The sequence below is a fragment of the Geotrypetes seraphini genome, chromosome 11, assembly GCF_902459505.1.
Source record: "Geotrypetes seraphini chromosome 11, aGeoSer1.1, whole genome shotgun sequence".
In the NCBI taxonomy this organism is placed as follows: Eukaryota; Metazoa; Chordata; class Amphibia; order Gymnophiona; family Dermophiidae; genus Geotrypetes; species Geotrypetes seraphini.
In genome coordinates, this window is record NC_047094.1 from 6,444,855 (window position 1) to 6,465,327 (window position 20,473).

The 20,473-nt window shown below is 44.3% G+C and overlaps 1 protein-coding gene across 1 annotated transcript in view; it reads right to left on the reverse strand.

Annotated features, from left to right (window-relative positions):
* The window catches only part of SSTR5 (somatostatin receptor 5), a 39,423-nt gene extending 19,418 nt beyond the window's left edge, over positions 1-20,005 (reverse strand). The window contains exon 1 of the mRNA XM_033914470.1: positions 19,944-20,005. The gene's annotated coding sequence lies outside the window, so the exon portion shown is untranslated. The remainder of the gene's footprint in view (positions 1-19,943) is intronic.
* Positions 20,006-20,473: the final 468 nt, after the last annotated feature.

Below are 20,473 nucleotides of genomic sequence, written 5' to 3' on the forward strand. Positions count from 1 at the left end.
CGTGATTAGGTGGCACTCAGTATCCTAACATTTAGGGCTCCTTTTATCAAGGTGCGGTAGGCGGTTAACGCGCGGAACACTGCGCGTTCAACCGCCTGCCGCGCTAGTCGCTAACGCCTCCATTGACGAGGCGTTAGTTTTTAGGCTTGCCGCAGGGGTTAGCGCATGATGAAATGTCCGACACGCTAACCCCCGTAGCGCGCCTTGATAAAAGGAGCCCTTAGGGTTTTCTACGCCTATAGTTGGACACCGATCGCAGACCCTAAAAGCACCTGATTCACAAAGAGGTGCCTAACTTGAAAACACGACCATGATCTGCCCCCCCTAACCACACCCATTTTTACAGTAGGCATTTCAAATTAGGCGCCTAGTTTATATAGAATTGAGGGTTTCAAATTAGGCGTCTAACTTTCAATTAAGTCCAATTAAAGCCAATTGCGAGACGTTGAGTGCTAGCATCGCCTTAGGTGGACTTTGGAGAATCAGGGTCAGGGTGTAATTTTGAAACGTAACCAGCGTTCTGCAAAATTCGATTGGGTTATCTCCTCGAAGCTAAGAGCAGGAAAAGGTTTGATTTCTAGAATAATCAGTTAAAACTCATTAAAAAATACACATCTTTTTCTATTTGTCTTAATACATATTTTTTTCTTTCTAATTTGGTTGACAATGCAGAGCAAAACAAGGAACTAAAATATTTGTTTTTCTCTCTGGAAGAAGAATACTGATTACACTGCACAACAAAGTTTTTGCTTCCTGAACACTGCTGGGTGTTTCTTATAGAATTTTGGGTGCTGATCATGAATATTACATCAAAAATTACCCATCACGTACCATTTCAGAGAAATCTTCAATTTTGTCGTGATTTTTTCTTATATTTGGATGCAAACAATTTTTTCTCCCATAAGTGTCTTATCAACAACGGTTTGTGCCGCCTGGGTATGTCCATGCATAAAATCTAGCCAGGTTGGAAGCTGTTTTATGGAAGATGACATCCTGGGCATGTCTGGGCAGGTCTGAACGAGCTTGCGCTGTCTCACCATGCTATAATGGTGGCTTCCATACACCGATCCTGCTCATTTGGTTAATATAGATAGTCCGTGTGTGTATATAGTATCAGTATAGTAAAGTATAGTAGTATAGTAGCTGTAGCAATATAACAGTAAGTAAGCTTGATGCTATAGACGTTTTGGTGTCGGGCAATATGTCTCGTCGGTGTCGTAACAGCCGCGACACATTCTGCTATATCTGTGGGGAATATACACTTACGCCTCAGAGACGTTCGATGACTGCCCTTGTAAAGAAAGCCTATCATCTGTATTTTGGCTGCAAAATAGGTGATCAAGACAAGCAATGGGCGCCTCACATTTGCTGTGCGACATGTGCTGTTAGTCTGAGAGCCTGGCTCAGAGGTACTCGAAAGACGATGCCATTTGCTGTTCCGATGATATGACGAGAACAGAAAGACCATGTGACGGACTGTTATTTCTGTTTGACTAATGTGTCTGGTTTCTCTGCCAAAAACAAGAAGTCAATTGAATATCCTAATCTGCCTTCAGCAATGAGACCCATGCCACATGATGACAGTCTTCCAGTTCCGAAACCACCAGAGGATTGGACCTTAGACGAACCAGATGAAGAAACTGCAGTGCAGGGTTCTAACAGTGACATTGACCCGGATTTTGAACCATCCTCATCAGGCGATCCACATCTGATAACACAGTCCGAATTGAACGATTTGGTCAGAGATTTGGGTCTGTCAAAAGCAAAAGCTGAGCTGCTAGGTTCGAGACTGCAGGAATGGTGTTTGCTATCACCAGGTACGAAAATTTCTGTGTTTCGAGACCGGCATCATGATATAACCAAATTTTTTGCACAAGTCGACAGTCTCTGTTTCTGTTGTGACATTGAAGGATTGTTCTCGGTCTTTGGTTGTGATCACAACCCGGAAGAGTGGCGTCTTTTCATTGATTCGTCAATGTTAAGCCTGAAAGCTGTTCTGTTGCACAATGGCAACGTTTATCCTTCAGTACCTGTTGGCTATGCAGCACATATGAAAGAAACATATGAGAATATGGAAATGTTACTAAAGTATGTCCAGTATACCAGGTATAACTGGAATATCTGTGGAGACCTCAAAGTCGTTGCTCTGTTACTAGGACTGCAGCTTGGCTATACAAAGTACTGCTGTTTCATCTGCGAATGGGACAGCCGAGACAGAGAGTCGCACTATTCTAGAAAGAACTGGCCACTCCGTAAAAAGTTAGTTCCAGGACAGAAAAATGTAGCACATGAATCGCTTGTTGACCCGACAAAGATATTTTTGCCTCCTCTTCACATTAAACTGGGACTCATGAAGAATTTTGTGAAAGCAATGAACAAGTAAGGGGAAGGTTTTCGTTATTTAAGACAGATGTTCCCAAGAATAACTGATGCCAAGATCAAAGAGGGTATTTTTGTTGGCCCCCAGATCAGACATGTTATGAGTGACAAGCGATTTGAAGATCTGTTAGTTGGGCCGGAAAAAATTGGCTGGAAAGCCTTGAAAGACGTTGTTGACAATTTTCTGGGCAATTACAGAGCCCCAAACTACATTCAGCTGGTAGACAAACTTCTCAAAGCATACAAGAGAATGAAGTGCAATATGTCACTCAAGATTCATTTCCTCCATTCACACTTGGACTTCTTCCCCGCAAATCTCGGTGCTGTGAGTGACGAGCACGGTGAAAGGTTTCATCAAGACATAGCTACGATGGAGAAACGATACCAGGGCAATTGGAATCCGTCAATGCTTGCCGACTATTGTTGGATGCTACAACGTGATGCACCAGACACTGAATATAAAAGAAACTCGGGAGCAAAACACTTTTAATTCTGTTTCATTTAGTCGCTTGTGCGAAACGTAAACTTGACTATATATTTTATTGTCAGTAAACATAAAAATGTCTATTTCTCATAGTTCTTACGTGATGCAGTAAAACCAAAACCATATTTGAGCATACCAAGTTGGTACCTGTCATAATCACCAAAAACTTTTCAGGAATCAAGACTTAACCAAAAAATTGTTGTGCAGTGTTATAGGTGTCTGTCGACGCAAATGCCACTGAAATAGAGCCTGAATTGAAGTCTAATTACATCTGTACCACTTAAAAATGTTTAATTATATCGAGATGAATGAACCTGCCATGAAGAGCATGTGAAGACGGAACGGCAGGCTGCAGACGGTTTGGGAAAGGCACAGTGAGGTGCTGTGTGGCTGCTGCGGAAATAAAGGAGAGCAAGGAGACTGACCAGGGTTGTAAGTGGGGTTGGTGGAAGGACAGCCCAGTGGTTGGTAGGGTTGGAATGACATTTGCAATGATGTGGGGAATTCCAACAACAGATCCTTTTCATTGCATCATTAACAAATGAAAATTTAGCAGGAAAAAAACAAGACATGACACTCCAGATTCTATGAAAGGCACCCACACATGGAGTGGATAGAGCTACCCTGAAGTTGTAGGTTCAAACACTGTGCTGCTCCTAGTGACAGAGGGCAAGTCACTTAATCCTCCACTGTCTCAGGGGTTCATAGTCAGTGGCACGCAAGACGCCAGCACGCTGACAATTCGGTGCAAGACAGAAGCACGCAGGAGAAAAATAATTTTTAAAGAGCTCCGACGGGGGGTTTGGGGTGGCAACCCCCCCCCACTTTATTGGTTAGTGTTCATGCTGCTGTTGGAGGGGGGTTCGGGGGGGTTGGAAACCACCATTATAGAGAAAACTGAACTTTTTCTGATTTTTTTGGGGAAAAGTTCCATTTTCTCTATAATGTGGGGGGTTTCACCCCCCCCACACAACGGCAGTGCGAACACTAACCAATAAAGTGTGTGTGTGGGGGGGGGGGTTGCCACCCCAAACCCCCAGTTGGAGCTCTTTAAAAATTATTTTTTCCCCCGCGCGCTTCTGTCTTGCGCCGAATTGTCGGCGCGCTGGCATCTGGCACGCGATTATCCCGTCACCGTCTCAGGTATATTAGACAGATTGTGAGCCCAGCAAGACAGAGAGGGAACAAAACTACAAAAAGGCAGTCTCCAAGACCCAATCCCTTTCCCTGATGCCCTAATGCCTGGCAGAAACCCAGAGTAGCAACATTCCAGAGCTGAGATTGTGATGTCATAATGCCTCATTCCACAAGTGCCTAAGAGCCAACCTCAGCAGTGATGTCACAAAGGCTCAATTGTCCTATACTTGGCTCACATAAGAGTTGCTGTACTGGGACAGATTGAAAGTCCCTCAAGCCCAATATCCTGTTTCCAACAGTGGCCAACCCAGGTCCCAAGTACCTGGCAGAAACCCAAAGAGTAGCAACATTGCAGAGCCGAGATTGTGATGTCATAATGCCTCATTCCACCAATGCCTAAGAGCCAACCTCAGCAGTGATGTCACAATGGCAGAAACCCAAAGAGTAGCAACATTGCAGAGCCGAGATTGTGATGTCATAATGCCTCATTCCACCAATGCCTAAGAGCCAACCTCAGCAGTGATGTCACAATGGCAGAAACCCAAAGAGTAGCAACATTGCAGAGCTGAGATTGTGATGTCATAATGCCTCATTCCACCAATGCCTAACAGACAACCTCATCGGTGATGTCACAATGGCTTCATTGTTATATACTTGGCTCCCCCCCCCTTCCATTTTACGAAGCTGCGTTAGGCTTTTTTTTATCACCAGCTGCGGCAGTATTAGTTCCGGCGCTCATAGGATTTTCACCATCACCTTTACAGCCAGTGCCGGACTTTTCAATTTTCAGTTTTGCAAGAGATCTACTGTATAGCAATGTGTAACCTGACATTGTTTGCCTAAATGTAAAATTAAAGTACTATTTCCTGATAACGATTGTTAAAGTTATTCCTGGAATTCTAGTGGTTAGCATGGTAGAGAGCGAGTCACACGGGACACACGTATCGATCAGTCCCTTGGCTGATAGTGATTCAGAGAGTTCACTTTATCATTTCTATAGCACTGAAAGGCGTACACAGCGCTGTACATTTAACTTTCAATAGATGGTCCCTGCTCGGAAGAGCTTACAATCTAATTTGGATCGGGAGACAGGACATCACAGAGCTGGGAAGTTTCTAGCAGGACGAATGCTATGATGGGTAAAGGAAGTTAAGAGTTGAAAAAAAGTAGGCGTTTAGCTTGGATTTGAAGACTGCTAGAGACGGAACCTGGCAGTCTTTTCCAGGCATACGGTGTGGCAAGAAAGAAGGGATGGAGTCTGGAGTTAGCGGTGGAGGAGAAGGGAACAGATAAGAGGGACTTATCCAACAAACAGAGTTCGCGGGGGGGGGGGGGGAAGAAGCATAGGGGGAGATAAGTGTGGAGAGATATTGAGTGAATGCACTTGTAAGTCAGTAAGAGGAGTTTGAACAGATGGGGAGCCAATGAAGTGACGCGAGGAGAAGGGTAAGTTACCAAAATCCAGGAGCTTCCTAATTTACCCCATCCTTTACAAAGCATTTTTAGTGCCAGCTGTGGCGGTAACAGCTCAGACGCTCAGAGGAATTTACCGCGGTGACCAGTTCTAAAAACGCTAACACAGTTATCTTCATTTCTGTTTCATTTTTTCTCCCTAAATATATATTCATTATATTATTTCTATACTGTGATACAATCAAAGCAGTTTCTATATTGTTTTCAGGCCCCTTTTCCTCTGTTCCTAAATCTTCTGTACCTTACATAAATTAATAGACATAGTAACATAGTAGATGACGGCAGATAAAGACCCGAATGGCCCATCCAGTCTGCCCAACCTGATTCAATTTAAATTTTTTCTTCTTAGCTATTTCTGGGCAAGAATCCAAAGCTCTACCCGGTAGAGGGGCGACATGATCGAAACATTTAAGTACCTCACGGGACGTGTCGAAGTGGAAGATGATATTTTCTTTCTCAAGGGACCCTCGGCCACAAGAGGGCACCCGCTCAAACTCAGGGGCGGAAAATTTCATGGCGACACCAGAAAGTATTTCTTCACAGAGAGAGTGGTTGATCATTGGAACAAGCTTCCAGTGCAGGTGATCGAGGCAGACAGCGTGCCAGACTTTAAGAATAAATGGGATGCCCATGTGGGATCCCTACGAGGGTCAAGATAAGGAAATTGGGTCATTAGGGCATAGACAGGGGGTGGGTAAGCAGAGTGGGCAGACTTGATGGGCTGTAGCCCTTTTCTGCCATCATCTTCTAGGTTCTATGTTCTATGTACTGTGCTTGGGTTCCAACTGCCAAAATCGCCGTCAAAACCTACTCCAGCCCATCTACATGCTCCCAGCCATTGAAGCCCTCTCCAGCCCATCCTCTCCCAAACGGCCATATACAGACACAGACCGTGAAATAGACTCTGAAATATTCATATTTTTTGCACTTTCCTTAGGGCTGACCCTACCATTCAGTGTCTCTGGTTTTTGCAAATGGCTCTGCTCTTCAGCCCTACTTTTTAGCCACTGATTCATGCAAATGAGGCCCCACACATGGCTCCACATCCGTCCACATCTCCCAGGGGCCACCCCTGATTTTTCCAGTACATGTTTCTTCTTTGAGACAACTTGGCATGTAGTCAATGCATAAGACATCTATTAATACTTACAATAAATATTTGTGGGTTCCTGAGAGCTGAACATGTTAATGTGATTTAGAATCTTACTACAGTCTGTCACTGAAGGACAAAAGTGCCATTCAGTGACAGCTTGCAAATCATGACAAAAGGCTAAGGAGCTTGGGCAGCTTTTAACACACAGTACTGAATTTAAATTCAATGATCTGATTTTCACCTTTGTGTGTGACAGAACATGGGGAGGGGGGGGAGTTAGGCTTTGCTTCTAACCATTCGACCCTCCCTCCCTTCCTTCACTCACAATGACTTGATTCCCTTCTTCTCTGACCAGGAATGACCGCCACACATCCATGGCCATGTCAGAGGTAATATGCCCCTTCCCTTTCCCGCAACTCTTCAACTTCCCCAGCTTGAGTATATCTCATTGCCACGCCAGGAATCACTACCTCGGCTTTGTAAAAGGAGCCCTTAGTTAGGTTCACACAATTCTGGAAACTCCTTCTGCGTTCTCTTTCTCCTCCCATGTTACAAATGAACATAACATAAGAACATAATAGCTTTACTGGGACAAACCAATGGTCCATCATGCCCAGTAGCCCGTTCTCACGGTGGCCAATCCAGGTCCCTAGTACCTGGCCAACACCCAAGGAGTAGCAATATTCTAGAATCTCAAAGATTAGCAAGAATCCGGAACCTCAAATAGGAACAACATTCCATGCAGAATCCCCAAAGAGTAGCAAGATTCCGGAATCCCCAGAGAAGCAACATTTCAGGCTACCGATCCAGGGCAAGCAGTGGCTTCCCCTATGTCTCTCTCAATAACATTCTCAGAATTCATTTTGACTTTCATATATGAGTATATCAGATACCTTTTCTGTATTGTTGAAGAAATAGTATTACAATGATTGGAATTCATGGGGGAAGTTCCCATTTTCAGCACATCATTTTTCTCTCACTCGCCTAATGATCGTATTTCACTTCTCCTCATGTGACTCATGTGTTGTTCTTCTCCACAGCTAAATGCTCTTTCTAAGGCCGTTGACAGGGAGGGGTGAGTTCACTGTGGTCCAGGTCACAGCTTCAATGTCTAGTTGTTCCAACTCAATGAACCTTATAAGAGTTAGACCAGAACGTAGTCATGACATGTACCAAAATAGCAGATCAAATTATAATTCTCATTTCCAGCTGTAATTTAGTTTGTAAGAGTGTTCATGATATACTTCATTCCGTGTCTGTTGAGAAATCAGTCTTTGGGTTAGGGACCGCAATGATTTTGACAGGTCACCGCACCAACATATAGAAGGTAGCAGTAGTTATTCCTTCTCCTCCCCTGAGTGATGCCCTTTGCTTCTCTTTACTGGGTAGTTCTGGCTCTGAAATGCTCACAATCCCTTCAATGCCATGGTTTCATTGCCATAGTAAAAGGGTTGAATTGGTAACCACTTATTGATAACACTGGCCAACACTCATTCTGTTGGCCATTCGGATCTTTATTTGCCATCATTTATTATATTACTGTTAAAAAATCAGGATATTTTAAAGTAGTGGTTAAATTAATATCTTTTAAGCATGACGGAAACATATAAAAATTGAAAAGAAAAGTGTACAACATGCAAATCTACTGATTTCATACCAAAAGCACAAGTTTATGATACAAACTTTCCCGTCATTCAACACCCAAGAAACTCCTTTTGTAAGACTTCCGAGAGTGGGATCTGCCAGGACAATAATGGTCTGCCATCACGTATGCATCCCATCTTCCTTGGGATCTGGCTTCCATAGTTTTTATGTCACCTTGCTCTTCGCTTAAGTCATCAAGGTTCTCTGGAAAGCGATCTAAGTGACTGTGCAGATAATGGACTTGAACTCTCATGTTAAAGCCAAGTTTGTTGAAATGAAAGAGCATATCGTCTACTAATTGTGTGTAGTGTCTGCCTTCTTGTTGCCAAGAAAGTTTTTCACAACAAGAACCAGGCACATGATTCCATTTCATTCATTGATGCTCTGAAATGTGAACATAAGAACTGCCGCTGCTGGGTCAGACCCGGTGTCCATCGTGACCAGCAGTCCGCTCACGCGGCGGCCCTCTGGTCAAAGACCAGCGTCCTAACTGAGACTAGCCCTACCTGCGTACGTTCTGGTTCAGCAGGAACTTGTCTAACTTTGTCTTGAATCCCTGAGAGTGTTTTCCCCTATAACAGCCTCTGGAAGAGCGTTCCAGTTTTCTACCACTCTCTGGGTGAAGAAGAACTTCCTTAAGTTCGTACGGAATCTATCCCCTTTCAATTTTAGAGGGTGCCCTCTCGTTCTCCCTACCTTGGAGAGGGTGAACAACCTGCCCTTATCTACTAAGTCTATCCCCTTCAGTACCTTCATGTCCCCTCTCAATCTCCTCTGTTCGAGGGAGAAGAGGCCCAGTTTCTCTAATCTTTCGCTGTACGGCATCTCCTCCAACCCCTTAACCATCTTAGTCGCTCTTCTCTGGACCCTTTCGAGTAGTCCTTCTTCATATACGGCGACTAGTGCTGGACGCAGTACTCCAGGTGAGGGTGCACCATGGCCCGGTACAGCGACATCATAACCCTCTCCGATCTGTTCGTGACCCCTTTCTTTATCATTCCTAGCATTCTGTGGGTCATTTATAAGTTGTCTGATCTGTGGACCATCGAAAATTCCTGCTTTCAGTATTTCCATTGTAAGTCCAGGTAACATATGCACGAACCGTCTTTACTCAAAGCCTTTCCAAAGTGTTTCATCAGGTGTAGCTTTATATTTAGTGGTGGCAGTATGAGTCTATCTCGTGCTACACAAAAAAATGTGGGTCATTTAAATGCCTAAACTTCCCATTCAAAAAGGAAAGCTTGTTATTAGAGAATGACACAGGGACAAATTTTTCCCCATTTCCACGGAAACTCATTTTCCCGTCCCAGTGAGTTCTTTTCCTGTCCCTGCTTCATTCCTGAAAGCTCTGTCATCATCTACAAAAGTCTCAAACACTTCAAAAATCATAGGTGTTCGAAGCTTGTACGGTTAAAGCAGAGTTATGGGGCAGGGATAGAGACAAAACTCACGGGGACGTCTCATTCTCTACTAGTTTTGACATCCCGATTCTGCAGAAAAGATCTTTTAAATAGCAGTAAAAAAATTCATAAATTCAACATATCTATGAAACTATAGCTGATGTGGTCTATCCAATGCAATTTTCTGAATAACAGGTAAAAAAAACAAACAAACCTCAAGGCACCAAGAAAAATTTTTTTTTCTTGTTGGCCTGTGTAATTCAACATTGCTGCAGAAAACTGGGATCGTATTATTTTATGTACTTAGAACTTGTCATTATTCAAGTGTTGCTGGCCCCAAAGTGGCCTCGTTCTTAAGAGGCAGCCGGTGCCTTTGAAGGCCATTTGTAAAGCACGGGAAAAAATGTGTTTGCTTCTTAAAACACTTGGAGGCCCTTAGCTGAAGAAAGACTGCTTGGATAATCAATAATTTTGTTCTGGTGTCTTTGGAAAGAACGAGATCCTATTTTCAAGTAAGTTATTAAATGTCACTGCAGGCCATTATCCTCTTTTCTAGGCCGAGAGCTCTCCTGACTTCTCGTAGAAAAAAAATAATGAATTTGTGCATTTATTTCATGCTGAGTAAATATCAGTGTTTTTCCAATAGAGAAGCTTTTGCGAGGGTTAATGCAGGTAAGTTGCTCGATTGTCCTGTTTCACTTCTTTTGATTGGGAGACGAATCTATTAACCTGAATAATGGAAGGACACTGGAGCTCTGGCAGGTGCGAGCATCAGAAAATGTGACTTCTAGCGAGCAGGCTCCGTAAATAGATATCTGTATTCTTAGCCTAGACAAATAGGCTTTTTACTGAAGGACATGTTCTGCTGTAAACCAAAACAAATGCAAAGATGATCCCTGTAATTTCTGGTTTTATTTTGTCAGGGCAATACTGAACCAAGGCAAATAGCAGCACAAAATCCATGTGGATATCATTTTGTCATTGTATCACAAGCTGTACAGAACTGTTCCTAGTTCTTTGCTACTGGAATAGATTCCAATTTGCACAGCACGTCAGCCAATTAACCATCACTTCTTTTCAGCTTCTCCCTAACACATTCGGTTAAGATCTGTATTTTTTTTGTTCCTTCTTTTAATTGCATATTTCAGGTGAGACACATGCAAGTCTTTTATCTATTGAAGGGAATGGATGCATTAGGATGAGCAGCCCGAAATCATTCATTTTGGATCATCTATATTCGTTGTTTCTGGAGATGTTCGTTTGACCGGTTTTTTATCAAGAGGTAAGCGGGGCAGGGGCGCTCCTACCTTGGAGGGGTGAGGGATTCAGGGCGATGCTCTTATTTGGGGGGGTTGTGGGGGCACTCCTACTTTGGGGGTGTGGGGAGGGCATAGTCCCCCCCACAAGAGGTCAGGTGCTGCCATGGATGATTCATTGCGGCCAATTCAGTGATGAAATGGCTGCAATGAAATGGCTATGATGAATCGTCCTAGTCACACACCCCTTCCCCCCCTGGATTCTATGGATGGCATCCTAATTTGAGCGCCCAAGGCTGCCTGAGATCCTGAAATCAGCACACAAAAGTCTGTTGTGTTTATTTTGTTTACACTACAGCGCTGGCATGGGGCTGGAGAGGGCAAAGGGGGATGAGGGGGTGAAGAGGCTACAAAATAAACCCGCCAGGATGTTTGAAAAAAAAAAAAAAAAAAAACCAAACAAAAAACAAAAATGCCTAAATGGGCGGGAAAAGTGAATCGAGTCAAATTGAATCGAATCGAAAAACCAGTTCAATAGGCCAAATCGAATTGAACATTTTTCCCCCCTAAATCAGGCAGCACTAGTGAGGGTAGGCACACAACCTGCTGAGATCAAGCATGCGTATGTTAAGGAGGAAAAGCAGTAGCCGGTCTTGAAAAGTCGAACTGTGACCTGTCATCTTGCAGGACCAGAGGGAGGCAGGCTCAGTGGAGATCGTCAACAATGTGCACAACAGATCTTTCAAGAATCTACAGATTCAAAGACCCTGTGTTTGGGACTTGACGATTACGAGAAAGGGGCGGAACACTAAAAGACTTCAGAGAATGTACAAGGTGCCAGAATTTTAATTCAAGTCGATAAAAAGAATGGAAAACGTATGATAACAAAAATGGTTCTTGGTTAAAAGGGTGCGGACCGTGTTTCGAAAAACACTTCTTCCTCAGGGCTCCATGATGCTCAGGTTACAAATATGAACATAAGAACATAAGAATTGCCGCTGCTGGGTCAGACCAGTGGTCCATCGTGTCCAGCAGTCTGCTCACGCGGCGGCCCTCTGGTCAAAGACCAGCGCCCTAACTGAGACTAGCTCTACCAACACACGTTCTTGTTCAGCAGGAACTTGTCTAACTTTGTCTTGAATCCCTGGAGGGTGTTTTCCCCTATAACAGCCTCCGGAAGAGCGTTCCAGTTTTCCACCACTCTCTGGATGAAGAAGAACTTCCTTACATTTGTACGGAATCTATCCCCTTTAAACTTTAGAGAGTGCCCTCTCGTTCTCCCTACCTTGGAGAGGGTGAACAACTTGTCCTTATCTACTAAGTCTATCCCCTTCAGTACCTTCATGTCCCATCTCAATCTCCTCTGCTCGAGGAAGAAGAGGCCCAGTTTCTCTAATCTTTCGCTGTACGGCAGCTCCTCCAACCCCTTAACCATCTTAGTCGCTCTTCTCTGGACCCTTTCGAGTAGTATACAAGAACCATGTGGATACAGCAGAAAGGGAAGGAAACAGTACTCAGATCTACTGGCCTACGGCAGCCCATAGCCTGGGCAACGCTTCAGCAGTTCCTTCCACAAAGCCACGTAGCACCTGTGCTCGATCCACCCAGCGGATCTCAAACCAGGTGGTCCATTGGGCAATCCATTGAGAAAAGGATGCCGCCTGGTGGGGGGAGGCGTAGGGTGGCATGAGTGGGGTTTGATTGGTGACTTTGGTGTGGTGAGTTTGGGGGAATGGAGGAAAGTGAGGTGGAAGGTGTGGGAGTGCATGGGGGGTATGGGTTCCACATTTCAAAAAAGGATTGCGGTTGACCTATGTTGCCCTTTCTTGCTGCTCTGTTTGTTCGGTGAGCGGTTGACTCCTTGATTATTTCTGCTTATTTGTTCTGATTCCCTTCTGTTTGTATTTTTGCTGGTGTATGGTCATTCTTGCAATCTTCAATAAAATTGATTGGACCCCCCCCCCCAAAAAAACTACTGAAACAGGCAGCAAAAATCTGCGTAAAGTTCAGAGAATGGGGCTATCAAACGTCTGGCAACCGAGTAGAATCTGAAGAATTCCAATGAACTGTTTAGGGCAAATACCACAACCATGGATATTGTCAAGCCTAAGAGAATTCCCAAGAAGAGAAGGGGGTTGAGAGTTTGTGATTTGCCCCTTGCCTTCTAGTTTGGCAACGAAGCTCCACCCCAACGCCCGATCTGCATCCAAGAATCCAGAGAAGATATCCTGCGAAACGTGTAGGGTGGAGGCACTTTAGTGCTGAAGAGGATCAACATTTCATGGTCAAAAGACCGTAAGCAGAGGAAAGATAAAGGATGAAACTCCCTGTACAACCCTATTAATTTATTTGTTTAGATTTCTATCCCGTTCTCCCGGGAGCTCAGAACGGGTTACAATTGACATTCACAGTAAAGTTACAGGACAATAAAATTATAGGCATTCGAGGAAGAGGCAGGTGAGAAGACAGAGAGAGAGAAGGGGAGAGGGAGCGAGGGGAGCATGGGAAGGGAGGAGGGCAGAGATGGGGGGGAGCTGTAGGGGAGCAAGGAGTTAGAGGAAAGGAGCTTCACAGCCACCAGGCTGTGAAAGTAATTTGAGCAGTCACTTGCCCATATCATATCAATTAGGGTGAAAATGGAGAGTGTCAACTTCGTCTTTCAGGAGTAGCTTCACTAGGAAAAAAAAACAAGGAACATTATGTCTCTCGAGGGCCAGATGGATTACGGCGTTTTCCCGTTTCTAACTGTGGGAAAAATGGTCCCAACAGATTGTCTGGAAATGATGCGAATCGAAGAGGGCGGTGTTTAATCAGAAGCCAGGATTATTTTCTGTCCTGTTCCATGAGCATCCCACGAAACCCCGCTATCCGCAAGTGCAGCCTTAACGAAAGCACTTTATAATGAATGTGACTCCTGTTCTCATGCTCAGTTGTCTGCAAAGCCCTAATGGAAATGTTGCTTTGGAGGGCAGCGGTGTTTGCTTTCTGTTTATTTTGCTCGCAGAATCCTTATCCTTAGATGGCACCTGTGGCTTAGCAGGTCTTTAGTGGACGCTGTTACATTTCTTTCCAATTAATCCTTGTTGCAAAAACATTCTCTGAAACCTCTTATTTACCAAGTCGGCAAATGGCTTTTGTTTGCCGTTTTGCTCCAGCCAGGGTTACCAGATGTCTGGATTTTTGAGGACATGACCGGGGGCTGGACAGCTTTTCAAAACCCGGCACTTTGTCCGGGTTTTGAAAAGCCGTGTCGGTCAGGGAGGAAGTACACGCATGCGCGGCCATCACACAATGATATTACATGCACACGTGCGTGTGCATGAAGTCATCGTGTGTAGAGAATGACACGGTGACAAAATTCATCACCGTTCCCGTCCCCGCGGATAACCGCGGGAAATAATCCCATGTCATTTTCTAGTGTCTATTTCAACCTTGGTCCTTCTACACCAGCATTCTTCAAAGCAAAGCTTGTGGGTCAGTGGTTGTGGCCATTCATACTCTGATTCTTATGGGAGCCAAGGATAATGAAGCCATTGTGACATCACTGATGTAATTGGCTCTTAGGCACTGGTGGAATGAGGCATTATGACATCACAATATCTGCTCTGGATACCAGAGACTGTCATTCTGTAGTGTCTGTTTCAACCTCAGTCCTTCTACACCAGCATTCTTCAAAGCAAAGCTTGCGGGTCAGTGGTTGTGGCCATTCATACTCTGATTCTTATGTGAGCCAAGGATAATGAAGCCATTGTGACATCACTGATGTGATTGGCTCTTAGGCACTGGTGGAATGAGGTATTATGACATCACAATATCTGCTCTGGATACCAGAGACTGTCATTCTCAACCTCGGTCCTTCTACACCAGCATTCTTCAAAGCAAAGCTTGCGGGTCAGTGGTTGTGGCCATTCATACTCTGATTCTTATGGGAGCCAAGGATAATGAAGCCATTGTGACAACACTGATGTGATTGGTTCTTAGGCACTGGTGGAATGAGGCATTATGACATCACAATATCTGCTCTGGATACCAGAGACTGTCATTCTCAACCTCAGTCCTTCTACACCAGCATTCTTCAAAGCAAAGCTTGTGGGTCAGTGGTTGTGGCCATTCATACTCTGATTCTTCCCTCTTTCCTTAAAGAATGACATGAAGATGGTTTCCCGCGGTTATCCGCGGGGACGGGAATGGTGATGAATTTTGTCACCGTGTTATTCTCTAATCGTGTGGCTGCTATGCAGGCGTAGACTTCCTCCCTGACCAACAAGAGCAGGGGGCAGGGCTAGGGCGTGCTTGAGGGTGGGGATGAGGAAAATTCAGTGGGCCAGGGGTCAGGGCTAGGGGGAAAATCTGGCCATTCCTAGCTCCAGCACCTTGGCGTCATATGTGCACAGTGCTCAGCATCGGGACGAAACGCAAACTCAGACCCTGATGCTCTAAAATTGCCATTAAAATCCTGCAGGCCGCTGCAGTGCCGGTGAATTGAACGATTTCAAAATGATGAGCGATGTCCAAATGAGGTTCACGGAGGCCCACGAGAATCCCACCCCATCACTGAAACATGAGCAGAATAGTCCACGGAAAGAGGAACAAACGAGCACATGCACCAGGAAACGCACGTCATAGGCGTGTTTTATTGTCAGTGCTATTGAATGGAGGGGGAGGGGAGGGACTGTGAACTGCCAGCAAACAATGCCTTTAATACACATGCCCGAGACACGGTTTTAAAAATATAACTAGAACCAAGACTTCTTAATATATAAATCAAATAAATGAAACTTGAATGTGGATATAAAAATATAAGGTAATCCGACCAAGAGCCGTGGCTCCTAAAGTCGAGCCCACCGTCCCATCACTGTGTATGACTTTGGTGCAAAGAATAATAAGTAAGGCAACGTGCTCTATTGACTATTAACTTTGTTCTCAATGGCAATGGGGAGAAAAAACACTCCACTTAACTTTAAGATGTGTTAGCAGGTCCCGACATGGACCATGTTTCGAGGGTCTGTTTCAAGGAACCCAAAGGAGAAATAAAAAACTTCAAATGCCAGAGAAATAGTTGCTGTGTGATTCGGACAAAACACTTGTGCTCATAAGTTGAAACGAAAGGTTTTAACACATGCGTATACATATATGGCGCCCCAAAACACGATTCCAGATGCAGTTTGCTTGTATTATCATTTACTATTTTGAGATTTTTTTTTTGTCCATTGGAAATACAGTTTGTATCTGAAATAATAATGGTGACATCTGCCAGGTTTTGGAGTATTGGGTTCAATTCTGGTCTCCTTACCTCAAGAAAGATATTGCGGCACTAGAAAAGGTTCAAAGAATAGCGACCGAGATGATAAAGGGGATGGAACTCCTCTCGTATAAGGCTCTTCAGCTTGGAAAAGAGACAGCTGAGGGAAGATGTGATTGAAATATACAAAATCCTGAGTGGAGTAGAACAGTGGATCGATTTCTCACTCCGTTAAAAATGACAAAGACTAGGGAAATATTTTTAAAACCAATAGGAGGATTTTTTTTTCACACAGAGAATAGTTAAGCTCTGGAACATGTTGCCAGAAGGTGGTGGTAAGAGCGGATAGTGTGGCTGGTTTTAAGAAAAGTTTGGACAAATTCCTGGAGGAAAAGTCCATAGTCTGTTATTGAGAAAGATATGGGGGAAGCCACTGCTTGCCCTGGAACAGTAGCATGGAATGTTGCTACTCTTTGGGGATTCCGCATGGAATGTTGCTCATATTTGGGGTTCCGGAATCTTGCTACTCTTTGGGGATAGATTCCGTACAAACGTAAGGAAGTTCTTCTTCACCCAGAGAGTGGTAGAAAGCTGGAACGCTCTTCTGGAGGCTGTTATAGGGGAAAACACCCTCCAGGGATTCAAGACAAAGTTAGACAAGTTTCTACTGAACAAGAACATGCGCTGTTAGGGCTAGTCTCGGTTAGGGCACTGGTCTCCGCCGCGTGAGGGGACTGCTGGGCACGATGGACCTCTGGTCTGACCCAGCAGCGGCAATTTTTATGTTCTTATGATTCCGCATGGAATGTTGCTCCTATTTGGGGTTCCAGAATCTTGCTAATCTTTGAGATTCTAGAATGTTGTTACTCTTGGGTTTTGGCCAGGTACTAGGAACCTGGATTGGCCAACATGAGAATGGACTATTATGGATGGACCATTGGCCTGACCCAGTAAGGTTATTCTTATGTTTTTTTTTTGTTGTTTTTTTTAACTTCCATATCATGCAAGTGTCAGCCCCAGCCCCAGACACATGCGCTTGAGATGCAATTTTAACAGTATCGAAACCCCCCCCCCCCCCCCAGACCAGCTGGTAATTTTGTAGCATTAAAAGTCAGCGCTTCAGTTTGTGCATCACCAGGCAATGTCAGAGCATTGCCCGGATTGCTTGTTTTAGCAGTGATTTAAAGGCACGATGAGTTTAGAGCATTGGGGCCTCAGTCCTTCTGCAACTTCTCCTCTGCAGTCCTTTCCAAGGTTTCTGCTGTCTTCCCCTCACCTCTCCACTGGTGATGCACAGGGAACGTCTGCCCATTATGGAGATGCCAACGATCTTTCTTATTTCATTGTTGTATTTTGTTTCCAATAATTGCTTCCTCCTCCCAACCTATTAAACGTATCCATCAAACTTTAAAAAAAAAATGTCCCCAGGCTTGCTGCCATGCCCAGTGTGCTCCAAAGCCTTCCCACTTCTTGCCTTACCCACAAGATTGGAAGAAGGCATGAACGACCCAAAGTTTCTTATGCTCCAGGAGTCTCATATGTCAAAAAGGCAGTACAAGGGGGTCCGACCCATAAGGTATCATTCCTGCACCTTTGGAATCCCAGATAAGAAGAAAGAGGGGGGGGGGAGGTTGCTTTTCTCATTTTCAAAATGACCCAGGTACACATTTCACTATAACCTGCTTATACTGTATGGTGAGCCCTCCAAAACCCACCCAAAACTTACTGTACCCATCTGCACACCACAACAAAAGCCCTTTTGCCTGCAGGTGCAAGCTTTATGTCGATACGATAGGTTTTGGGTGGGTCTTGGAGGGCTCTACCCAACAAATTGGGTAAATTATTGACTCTTCACTTTCCTTTAATGATCATCTCAACTCTGGTAAAAAAAAAAAAATGTTTTTTTAGTCTTCACATGCTGAGGAACGTGAGATCCTGCTTCCGCCAACAACATTTCGCTGTCCTTGTACAATCAATCATTCTTTCCAGACTGGGCTATTCTAACTCCATCTATCTAAGTCTAACCAAGAAAAGGCTTCAAAGACTTCAGCGGATCCAGAACACTGCGGCTAGGTTGATCTTCACAAAAAGCAAATTCGATCATGTTTCCCTGCTTCTGTCAAAACTTCACTGGCTTCCGGTGATTTCTAGGATTCACTTTCAATGTTCCTGCCTAACATTCAAGATCCTACATGGCATTCTTCCTCCCCTAATCCCACTATCTTGGAATTCTTCACCCAAAAACTTAAACTATCTTTCCCCTTGTTAAAAGGCGTCATCTATGCAGGAAAATTAGGGAAATCTTTTTTCTTCAAAATCACTGAGCTTTGGAATAACCTTCTTGCCCTGCTGCGGAATCTGGGCTCCTACCAATTATTCCGAAAGCATCTGAAAACTGCGCAAGGGGATGGGTGAGAGGGGAGGAAAAATGAGGCACATGGGGGGGAGGGGAGAAAGCGCTGCTGCCGGCGAATCGGGGAGTGTTGGAGACATTCGGGAGGGGCCTCGGGGGTCGATCCAACTAGAGCTTATTTTGGAGGGTAGGACTTATATTAGGACCTACCCAGAAAATCATGCTAGGGCTTATTTTCAGGGTAGGTCTTATTTTCGGGGAAACACGGTCGCAATGTGATGTAGAGAAAAATTTCCCTTAGATGGAAAAAGTATGTGACAGTGGTCATTCCTGAAGAATTTTCCAGACTGCTTCAACTATTGATATTTTCTTTACAGAAATTTGATCATGTTACAGAATATTATTATTCCGGTACACCGACAAATCCGCGCAGGATAATTGCGCTCCGACAATTGCACGCATGGACAAGTGCATGCAGGAGAATTGCAGCCCATTGGATTTGTCGGTGGAAGGCCCTGATTTGCTCAGACTCCTCAGGTCCCATCCCTTGGGAGGGGCTTGAGGCCCCTCAAGCCCCTCCCAAGGGATGGGGCCTGAGGAGTCTGAGCAAATCAGGGCCTTCCAGATATGCACTAAAAGGGTTCCCATAATCATGATTAAAACCTAACCCTAACACCAACCCTCAAAAATACAAAATAATATCCTAATTGTCGGGTCACCTCCCATTTAGTGCACACATTTGTCCATGCACGCAAAGGTCGGGGGGCGTGAAATTGTCCTACCCGCATTTGGCGGGTCACCATTATTCCCCCATCCATGTGCGAGATAGCAGTGATCACAAACAGACAACCCTCTCCCCTTGTGCTATTCTTAAAGGACAGCGATGTTTGCGCTTTCTAATCTCTGTGTCCATACAGCATCTCTTATTGTGTGTCAGTATTTCTAAAGGTCCTGCTTAGCACTGGAATGGAACGAGGTGCCAGATGCACACCAGCTGCTCGCCATGTGCTCGCCGGATTAATGGAGGAAATCATACATAAAACACAGCTACCCCCGAGGACCAGTAGTGAAGAGAATGATAGGTGGCTTGCTGCTGCTTTCGGAGATAACGTCAAAGCTCTGTCTTGGGCATTGTTTTCAGTCCCCAGCTATTAGCTATTGTGCTACAGAGCAGACGTCGCCATACTGTACGGCGGCATTTCCCTCCAGCATGTCGGCTGTTTTGCATTTTTATTGCTTTTCCACATAAAAACTAGGACCTTCCTGTTGCTGAACCGAGAAAATAAGGCTAGAAATTGTACATAAAAGCAGTTGCAGGAGCTCTTTTGTTTGAAAAGAAATAGGAAGTATCCTTGCAATGTCCCATTTTGCTTCTTTACCCCTTTGAAAATGAAAGAGAAATGAACAAGGTTTTACATTTTTTAAATTATGTTTTGAAAGCATAATTAGCAGCCAGCACTCCCTCCTTTGTGCATAAGTTACCTGGATTTACCATGGAAATACTGAAGGCAGGAATTTTCGATGGTCTACAGATCAGACATTTCAGAGCATCAGTGAATGAAATCGAATCATGTGCCTGGTCTTCATTTGTTGTGAAAAACTTTCTTGGCAACAAGAAGGCAGACACTACACACAATTAGTAGACGATATGCTCTTTCATTTCAACAGACTTGGCTTTAACATGAGAGTTCAAGTCCATTATCTGCACAGTCACTTAGATCTCTTTCCAGAGAACCTTGATGACTTAAGCGAAGAGCAAGGTGGCATAAAAACTATGGAAGCCAGATCCCAAGGAAGATGGGATGCACACGTGATGGCAGACCATTATTGTCCTGGCAGATCCCACTCTCGGAAGTCTTACTAAAGGAGCTTCTTGGGTTTCGAATGACTGGAAAGTTTGCTTTTGGTATGAAATCAGTAGATTTGCATGTTGTACACTTTTCTTTTCAATTTTTATATGATTCCTTCATGCTTAAAAGATATTAATTTAAATACTACATTAAAGTATTCTG